The sequence below is a fragment of the Trachemys scripta genome, chromosome 2 (assembly GCF_013100865.1).
Source record: "Trachemys scripta elegans isolate TJP31775 chromosome 2, CAS_Tse_1.0, whole genome shotgun sequence".
Classification (NCBI taxonomy): Eukaryota; Metazoa; Chordata; order Testudines; family Emydidae; genus Trachemys; species Trachemys scripta.
The window spans coordinates 73,513,195-73,524,217 of NC_048299.1; positions in this window are offsets into that span (position 1 = coordinate 73,513,195).

Below are 11,023 nucleotides of genomic sequence, written 5' to 3' on the forward strand. Positions count from 1 at the left end.
CGTCCTTGGTAGTGTCCTCTGATAGTTGTTTTATTTCTCCTGCTGCTTAAATGTATAATTTTGAAGATATTTTAACCATGGACTTTCTCTAGGGATCAGATTAGTATTTACCATCACCTCAGGAAATAGCCCAAATATTCGCACTGTCTTTTTAGTTTGTCAAGACTATTCATGTCAGTCTAGTTACTTATATGGCACTGTAATTGTAACATCTGAGCGTGTACTGAGATATCCCAGCTACCCTTACTCTAGGACAGGGATGGGCAAACATTTTGGCCGGAGGGCCACATCGGGATTCTGAAACTGTATGGAGGGCTGGGTAGGGAAGGCCGTGTCTCCCCAAAACAGCCTGGCCCCTGCCCCCTATCCTCCCCCTCCCACTTCCTTCTCCCTGACTGCCCCCCTCAGAACTCCCGACCCATCCAACCCCCCCCCACTCCTTGTCCCCTGACCGCCCCCTACCGGGACCCCCCACCCCAACCGCCCCCCCCCCAGACCCCACTTCTACCCAACTCCCCCTGCTTCCTGACTGCCCCAACCCCTATCCACACCCCTGCCCCGACAGGCCCCCCCAGGACTCCCACACCTATCCAACCCCCCCGTGCCCCATCCCCTGACAGCCCCCCCCCAGAACCCTGCCCCATCCAACCACCCCCTGCTCCCTGACTGCCCCCCCGGGACCCTCTATCCCTTATCCAACCTCCCACTCTCCCCCTCCACTCCCTTACCATGCCGCTCAGAGCACCAGGACTGGCAGCCACAGTGGTGGGGCTGGCTCTGGTCACGCCGCCCGGCAGGAGCTCGCAGCCCGACCACCAAGAGCACTGGCGGCACGGTGAGCTGCGGCTGCAGGGGAGGGGGGACAGCAGGGGAGGGGACGTGGGATAGCCTCCCCGGCTGCGAGCTCAAGGGCTGGGCAGGACGGTCCCATGGGCCGGATGTGGCCCGCGGGCCGCAGTTTGCCTACCTCTGCTCTAGGACTTTGGTGTATCCAGAACTTCATTGACATGATGCTTACCAGTTACATGGCAGTTTGCTAAAAGAATTTCACTGGCTTCTGGTAATATGGGGTCAACTTTAAGACACACAGAGCTGTAAATGGACTTCCCCACCCCCCCATCGTATTTTCTAAAAATTGTACTGTATAGTGCCCCAAATATGGCTTCTGCTGATGGACTCAAGTTAATCCTATAACATTTGAGGCCAGATGGAACTTCCTTCCCTCAGAGTACAGTACTGCCTTTCAAGCTTCACCCGAGGTTCAATATTAAGCTCAAAGGGTATTTCTTCAGCACGACCTTTTACAGCCTATTTTGATTTTCTCTTTGACAAAGCCCCCTTAAGATATTCACCAGAAGAACTTGAAGTGTGAGTGGGCTTGCCCTCCTGTACTCCATCACATTACAATCGCTGGGTGAAATCCTGACTCCCCTGAACCCCCCACTGAAGACAGCGTGAGTTTCAGTGAAGCCAGAATTTCACAAGAATCTTGTAAGCAGTGGTTTCTAAGGGTTTTCGATAGCGTGCATATCTAACGATGAAGGTGTGCAATATAAACCTTGGTTGTTCATTTTACTTTAAAAAAAACAAAACAAAAGAACTTCAGTAGAGTGATATTTACAAGGTAAATGTGTTTTCCTCAGCACTGCAATCTGAGTTTACAGTGGTGAACAATGCTTTCTCGGTGTGAGTGAAATGTATTGGGAAATACAGAGCCAAATTCTGGTCTCAGTTCCAACAATGAACATCTGGACTTATGCCAGAGATTTACACTAGTGCAACAGAGCAGAATTTGGGCTAAAGATTTTAATTACCATGAGCATTTGAGTCTAAAGCAAGTGGTGGCCATTTTGCTTCAAAATGACTTCATATGACACTAACTGTATAATAGCCTCTTGTAAAACTGTTTAAACATTTTTCAATGAGAAGGAAAATGTTATTTAAACATTTGTTTTTCCAACACTGAAATTATTTTTAAGGATTGTCCAGCCAGTATTAAAAGCAATAGAAAGTTATAAAATAGTTAGGATTTCTAAACAGTCACATCTGCTACTCTGCTAGACAACACCATATTAGTGAAATTAAATTCAGAAAATTTGGACGAGCTCTATTTTTAGTTTTTTGGGTGAAGGGGGGCCCGCAACCATAGATGAATTTTTCATAAAATGTTCTTTAAAATAAAAAAAACCTCTAACTTAACCTGCCCCTTCATCTTATCAAAAATGAGGAAATTATTAAATAAAGATCTAATCATTTCTTATTTGTTAAATTCTGGGACAAGTAGAATTGTATATAGATAAGAACACTCAATAGCTACAAATTAAACAAGTAAAAGGTACTGGACCAGATCCTTAGCTGGGTACATTGGCATCACTCCAATGAAGCCAATGGAGCAATGCCAGTTTACGCCAACTGAGGATATGGCTCATCAAGCTATTACAATTTTGCGTCTAATCTTGCAGAATTCAGTCAGGCAAAATGTGCCCTGATATCAATAGGAGTGATGCTTAAGTATGCAGGTTAGTCTTGTTTTCACGTTACCACTTTCAATACTTAACTGTGCCTAGGTAGAAGTTAATCCTATTTAATGGAAAAAATTAGACCTTCACAATACATTTTCTTTTAATATTCACTTCTGAGCTATATCCCTCTCTCTCTCTCATCCTCAGAGAAGCTCCAAATATATGTGAAATATCATGTATAGAATATGTGTAATGTTGCCACAGCGCTATGGGCCAGATCCTCAAGTGATGTAAAATAGCATCGCTTCATCAGATGGCATGACAGTTTATATCACCCGAGATTCTTGCCCCGATACTTTTGTTTTAAAGAATTGAAGTTGCTGAGTTTGCTGTTGAATTTAAATGGTAATGGATTGGGCCCCTATGTTCACAGCCTAACTCTGCAATATAATCTGCCATTTTCTGAAATATTACCATTTGTTTTTTCTTTAAATGCACTGCAAAAAGTGTTTTCAAATAAATCCTATGATAACAAAATGGCAATATGACCAACAGCTCAGCAAATAGAACCGTGACTCGAACAAAACACAGATGTAACACTGATTTTTGGAAACACATCATGTAACTCAGAGAAGTTACTGATTCATATAATATAAAGTAAATTCAGGTGGTCACTTTATTTTCTCCATCGCTGTTTTAGCATATGTAAAGCTGTATGGCGGAGCTCGTGTTCTGCCTCTTTTTCCCCCCCCCCACAATTTATGCTGATTACAGGTTTATAAATCTTAAAGATTCATGTATTTTTTTAAGTTCTGTTTAAAATGCTGATTTTTACTTGTTTGCTTTTCATCTAGCTCTAGAGTACATGGATTATAAATATGTATCGTTTACCATTTATACTTGCTTTTCATCATGATTTTGAATACTTTAAAGTGAGCCTAAGTACTATACAAGAGCTACATACTCTTATATTTTTCCATTTCGCCCCATCCCCAATTTAATTTTATCCCTAAAAAATAAACAAGTTTTATTACTAAAATTAAATCGCTAAATTGGTTTTAATGATGCGGACACCCATTACAAATTTCATAAATTAAACCAAATTCAAAAATACCTCATCACAAAATGTACATTGTTCACCTTGACAATCATCAGATTTTATGACAATACTTCATAGCATATAACATTTTGTAAGAATAATGCAGTCTTAGTAATAACAGACTCCACCACAGTACTCTTCTACCACAGTACTCTTCTATTCAACTTTTGCTGACAAGTGGAGAAATACAAACCATAAAAAGCCGATCTAAATTCTAGGCTGATGTAAATTCTACTGTTCATACCTTCTATAGAGACTAACAAAGAACTTGGTTCTTCTGTATTGCTACTGTCACCCTGTAGTCACAATTTAACAGTTGTTCTTTTCCACTCCTTTTATAGATGAAATAATTGGACATTTAATGATTAACAAAACAACACTCTGCAAAACATTAAAATTAGGAAAAAAAAAAAAAAAAAAAAAATCTTACAGGCATTTCCCCGATCCTATATTCTTCCTTCCCTCCCCCCATAGATCCTCTCTGTTTTGTTTTTTAAAAAAAAAAAAAACACACACACACCCTTCCTCCCCACAATTTTCAGTAAATTCACAGTAACTATATAGAACATTGTATGAATTTTTATTCAATTTAAGCTAAAATCCTGCAAGCATAAATGATTCTTCATGTTATTTTAAGCACAGTTAAATCTGGGGACATCAGTCCTATCTTTACATTTAGAATTTTTAAAAAGTCTAATAGAGACAAAGATTATCACAGTTGTGTCCTCTAGATAGTGGTGTGCCTGTGAAAATACTGTAAAATGTATAAGGATCAAGTAGTGCTTGCATCTTCCTAAAAAAAAAAAGTATTTGAGCTGCTTCTTTTTTCTGTTGAGGATGTTTAATAAATGACGCAAACTTCTAAGTACAGCATCTCATTAAACTAAGATTTAGAGCGGTCAACATTTAATTTCAATACAGCTGTATGTTTCATATAATTATATAGTAACAATAACAGCAATAATACTGGAGCCTTCAAAAGCCATATTTCAAAATAGCAACATTTGTGTTGTCTCCTGTTACCATTTGAAAGCCATTATGAAACTATTTATATCTCATTTTTAATCTTTAAAAAAGGGGCGAGAGAAAAAAGAAGGTACACATGGATTTCACCCAGCCCAAAGTTTTAATAGTGATTTCATCATGAATTGTTTGAAAGATAATTTGTGATTCTCTGACTAGCCACGCTATGATACAAGAGTCAGACTCCCTAGTAATGCACAAAATCCCAACATACAGCATGGCAACTGAAAGATACATTCATTAACTTTGGTTTTGTGTCTTTAAAAGGTCAAGTGGAATGCTGACTGGTAGACAATCACTTTGCTTCCGACTTTTTTATTAGACAAAAGGCTTACAGTTGAATACTGCATTGTGCCCCACCCAGCTGACTGAGAATTGTAATGTTCTTTACTTCATTGTATTGTAATGTGTTACAATTTTCTAATTAAATACACTGCATACAGTACAGTATGTGTATGTTCTGTGAACATATTCCCACAAAAATCTCGACAACCAAATCATGCATGAACAGAAAAACCCAAGAATGAAACAACGAAGGGACAGATTATTATTGACTTTTTCTGCAATGATGACAAACTATTCCCCACCCACCCCACAACTAGGAAACCAATTCTTAACAAATGTGAGATTTTTAAACAACCACTCAGAGAAGTCAGGCTTTTAAAAAAAAAAAAAGTGGCTGAAGCATGTTATCTGATGATAGCAAACAAAACAAAAATCTACCTTATTAAAATAAAAAAGTGATTCATTATGTGAAGATTATTTTTCCTCTATTCATGCTATACATGGGGGAGAGCATTCATTCTTGTAATAGTGTGTAAATAAATCAGAAGGTAGTTAGCTTTGTATTCAAAAATAATAACCAGGATTTCACAAATCAGAAATAAGAAATAGATTTAAAAAAAACCCAAGTCAATGATAAATCAACTTAAGTCATTACTATATACTATAACGTTAGTCCTTTTAAATTCTTCACCTAGTCAATTTTTTGTTTATTTGTTTCTCAATGGTTGCAAGTCATAATAAAATTATTCACACAAACAGAGAAATCTTCATATTACAAAGAATATTTACAAAAAGAAGAACAGGAGTACTTGTGGCACCTTAGAGACTAACAAATTTATTAGAGCATAAGCTTTCGTGGACTACAGCCCACTTCTTCGGATGCATATAGAATGGAACATATATTGAGGAGCTATATATACACACATACAGAGAGTGTGTATATATAGCTCCTTTACTATCTACATTTGGTTAAGCTAAAATAAATTGTCTAGTGATCAGCATACTTCTTAAAATGAAAGATTGGCTTACAGCAGCAGATAGCAAAAAAAAAAAAATGTTTACAGAAGTCAAAATGAAGTGGCATTTAGTTCATCAGACTAAACAGAAAGCAGTCAGGAGGGCAAAGGTTTTCTAATGAAGGCCTGATTTCTCCCAGGCTTAAGCTTTATTGAGTTTGTCACTATCCAGGGGGAAACACCTAGACTATATGTGTGTACTCTTATGCAGTATCCAGGGTTCTCAGAAAACAAAAATATGGTCCTCTCCTCCATAAGGTAAATATTTGTACTGTTAAAGACAGCAGACATTGCCCACACTTGAAGATATTGGAATAGGCATTGGAAAGTCCAAGGCACAGATGATTAATTCCATTAATCAACCATTAGCTAGTCTTCATGAAAATGCAGCAGACTTTCCCCAGCTCTCAATAAGTATTTAATGATAAGGTGCTGTGGAGTGTTTAATTATTTTTACCAAAGTACATTATGTTAAGTAGTATTATCAAAAGAAAACTAAACTCTCAAAATAAATGAACAATTTACATTTTGTGATGCATTAGTCCTGCTGCATTTGTTTTTTTCACGTACTCATTAACTGTCAAAATTCAGTAAGTCATTAGTGAGGTTCTACAGTACCTATTTTCAGACATTTCTACGTACCAGTAAAGGCCATCACATCTCCAAAGATTAACAAGTATACATTTCAGTTAAATGGTTGTTGGTGAAATAAGGATTTGGATCCCTGGGGAAATGATTTGTCAGTTAAATTTTAAAAAAGCTGATTCACTAATTCAAGCTGGCAGAGACTTTGGGGTATAGCCGATAATGCTTTACAGCTTGTCACAGCTAAAGATATATGCAATATGCTATGTTTCGGGAGTTTTTGATGCAATCAACTGGTCTATTTAGATAAATCATTACACCTACTGAAATCCACAGAAATTAAATACTTCACTTACATGCTGCACTGACTTGAATACAGGAAGCAGTAGTAATGTCAGCCGTATTGAAGAAGTTCAAGATGCAGGTATTTGTAAAGATAGTTATTTATTGGTTTTGCTAGATTCATGCATAAAAATAGAGCTTCTTTTATTTTTACCACTGGTGCTCTCATGTTAACATAGAGCATATAAGACAAAGAGGAGTTAGCTGTCAGAAGTCAAAAACAATTTAGGTATTTTAACCTTTTAAATAATAATTGTGATTTAGGGACATGTTGAAAATAATTAGAATAGCATATTAATGAAGAACAGAGCAGTATTATTTATGACTAGCCCCTTGAAAAAGGGGAAATTCTCCCTCCACCCCACTGCCCTTCACCTTTAAGTAGTAATACTTCTGCCTGGTTGGTATGGATGACAGTGCATCCAAGGTGATATTTGAATCAAGGTCTTTTTTTTAGTCAACATAGAAAAAGGAACTTTTAAAAGGTTGATATTTAATGTTTTGTATGAATACTTTTCCATGCCACTGCTTTTGTGAATTATTTCTGCTGAGTAGTGTTGTATTTTAATTCCTATGGTAAGAAGGGAACTAACTATAGAAACAAGCCCTTTTTCTTCTTGCTTAAAAGAGATCAACAAATGTAACTACTATTTTTACATCTTTCAGGCTATGGCAACTTAATTTCATATTCCTGCATAACCATTTGCAGTACTGTATAAGCTGCTCAGCAAAAATGTTTTCTGTAATTTCCTTGTGAAACACAAACAAACTGAACAAGCCATAACTAAAGTTTAGTTATTGCAGAATGACTACAAGACGAAAGTCAAGCTCCCCTTTCACTATCAAGGTTTTTCTGCATCATGAAAATTTAGTGCAAAAGCTTTATATTGATAATCCCCTTGTGGGCTAAACTGAGATTTACTGTATCAGTGTTAAAAACTGATTGTTTATTCAGCTTGTACAGTCATCTAGCAGTAGGTGGGTGTTCTGGAATGCTCACACACACACACACACACACACAACACTGTGCACATATTTACTGAGATAACTTGAGGTGGTGCTGTTCTGGAACATTCTCACACAGCAATTACTGTGCAAATAAGCAGACCCCAGAACATACACATTCCAACCACCACAACTCCTACAAAAAATATAGGCTTGGAAATAAGCCTCTCCTTCAAAGAAACTGACAGTTATGCAGCATTCCACAAATCTCAGCACAAAAACAGTCTGAAAGGTGGTTTTGCTTAATTTTTTATAATGAGAAGTTGCTAGAATTGGGTGATCATATAAATTTGGCTGAATTTTGTATTCTAGAAAAATCTCAAAATCATTCCATCTGTAGTTATATTTCGGAGGGTGGAGTATTTCCCCCCCTTGAATTATATTTTAAGACAGTGTGCACTCCACAAGGAGTATACCCAGTGTCCAGGGGATATAATTTTACTATTGCAGATATAGACCACGAGTTAAGGCTTTATACAATCTCTAGTCACTATGTTTAGATGCATAAGGAACCCATACACCACATAATGGTGTAGGAAAGAAGCGCTTTTTAAGGAGTGCTATTATACTAACATTACTTTAAATTAATGATGATAATAAATACTGGCCTGTTGTGTTTTGCTTTCTTAACATGGTTTCCAGAGGAACGTTTCAGGAACGTTAAAGATTGAGGGCTCTGGTTAAAGTCAGACATTAATGCAGGTTGTCTCTCCCCACCTCCCCTTCACCCCCGCCTAGCTCTGCCAATGCACCTCAATCTCACACAGCATTACAGTAATGGGCCCTTCTCAAGTTCTGAGCAGAGACTCCCAATCATGCAAAACTGTGTGATGTCTGAGCTAGATAGGGTGACCAGATGTCCCAATTTAATAGGGACAGTCCCGATATTTGGGGCTTTTTCTTATATAGGCTCCTATTGCCCCCCATCGTCTGTCCTGATTTTTCACACTTGCTGTCTGGTCATCCTAGAGCTAGACAGGAGACTAGTAAGGAGTAGGCTGAGTCAAATTTACTTGACTTGTAGGGGACCAGACAGCAAGTGTGAAAAATCAGGACAGGGGATAATAGGAGCCTATATAAGAAAAAGACCCCAAAATTAGGACTGTCCCAATTTTATAGGGACATCTGGTCACCCTATTGACTTGTGACTTAATCAAAATTTTAATCAGGGGTTTCTAGAGGTACAGAGCTGGTACACATAACCCACTCCACCACAAAGGCAGCCTCTCCCCAAAATGAACTACAAACAACAGTTTTTACAGTTTTAAAGTCAATACTGAAAATGCCACAGATTCTGCTTTAGCACTAAGACAATCACAGATCTGTGTCTCTCCTATTATTCATCAATACCTGAATTTCTAAAATACCAAACATGCTTTTTCCACCAAATAACCCTTACATGGCTAAAACTTATATTTTTAAAATATGACAAATGTAATCATACATACACTCATTCCTTTCAAAAATAACCTCCAGATCAGTGTCCGATCCCTGAAAGTCACTTTAAGAAAGTGTTTAGTTATCATTTAAATAAAACATGACAAAAGCCTGTAAGCTTCTTCACACTGCACCACTGGACACATTTCATTTTGCTTTGTTTTTGTTTTTCCACTAAGATTTACAACATTAAGTTGGGGACTGAATATGTTACAAACTGTCCTATTTTTGTGGCTTTTAGCGCATTTTAGTTTCCAGGAAAATGGAATTAATGGTTCATATCCCATGTGCCAGCCCCAGCTTCTATGGTGAGCTTTAACCAGGGTCCACACTCGGTGTATCATTTGAAATTAAATTAACATCTTCTTGATGACAGACAAAATACATTTGTTTGCTTAGAGGCAAACATGGGTGTCTAGCTATAGGACACATTCCTTCAGTATAGTTATCTGGTCCTGAGAAATCCAAATGTGTTTTTCCTACAGGTATCAGTGCCTCGACATCTGCTGGCAAAAGTCAACCACCCTGGCTACGCCCATCTTCATTTCAGAGTCAGCAAACGTTCAGTCGAGACAGGGCAGCCACATAAGAAAAATGTTAACGAGAGAGTCAGTGGCTGACACACCCATTTTACTAATCTGTGTTTTTGCTTAATTTTAAAGATCTTTTCAACCAGGATAATGAATGAAATAATTAAATCAATCCATAATAGGCTACATGAGTAGTTTCACAAAAATTACATAACATATCCTGATATGAAGTGGTGTGAGCAGTATGTTGAGTTAGTAGCCTTCAGTGCCTTCACTCACAATACAGTTTCTTTACATCTCATTTCTTCCTCTATTGATAACTCCCATGTCTTTTTCTTTGCAGACTGCATTTTAAGAATTTGACATATACTTCTGTGGCATCTGACAAATCAAATTGACCATCACCAGGCTCATTATATGACAATACTTTCTGTTTCCTAGGATTGCTTCCTCCATTGGTTTTACAGATATGTATAACAAAAGCATATATTCTTTTCCTTCTTGCAAGATGAAAAAGAGCTAAAGCTTAAGAAACACACACACACACACAAAGAAGAAAGCCAAAAATACAATACATGTACTTACAAAGCAGCACCAATAGAGCTCACCAGAAAGATATAATTAGATTTGCATTTACATTTTAATATGTATGGTCTCATATAAAGAAGAGTTTTCTAAAGTAGTGTAAAACTTTCTCCCAATTATTTTTTTACCTTCACATACCTAAATGCCTCCTTCCAATACATTCTGCAAAGAGGTGAACTGATAAAGAGAAACCTCTCCCCCCCCCCAATTAACTAATGACTCTGTAGCATGCTAGAAAATTATGACGCCAGGTGCACGACGCTGGAGTGCCGCTGGAGGCTGATGCTAAAGTGCATTGTTAGCCCACCCCTGCCCCACCTCCAAGAGAGGAAAATCACCATCCCCTTCCCGCTATCCCTTCGAATCGCACACACCAACACATCCATCACCATCAAACTGCCTGGTGCTATACAGGCATCTAGGAAACAAGCCACCTGATCCGCAGCTAACAAGCGTGGCGCCGGTGAGTTCCCTGGCTGCTCATGGAAAAAAAAGCAGGGCTCAAACTTACAACAGCAATGGCAGCAGCCGCCTCTAGCCGTTGCAATCTCAGGGAGATCGTTGAGGCTTTGCGATAACGCGTTTCTCTGCAGCCCTGCGGCGTACCCGCCCCAGCATGACTATAAGGACTCACTCACCTGTAGCAAGGCAGTG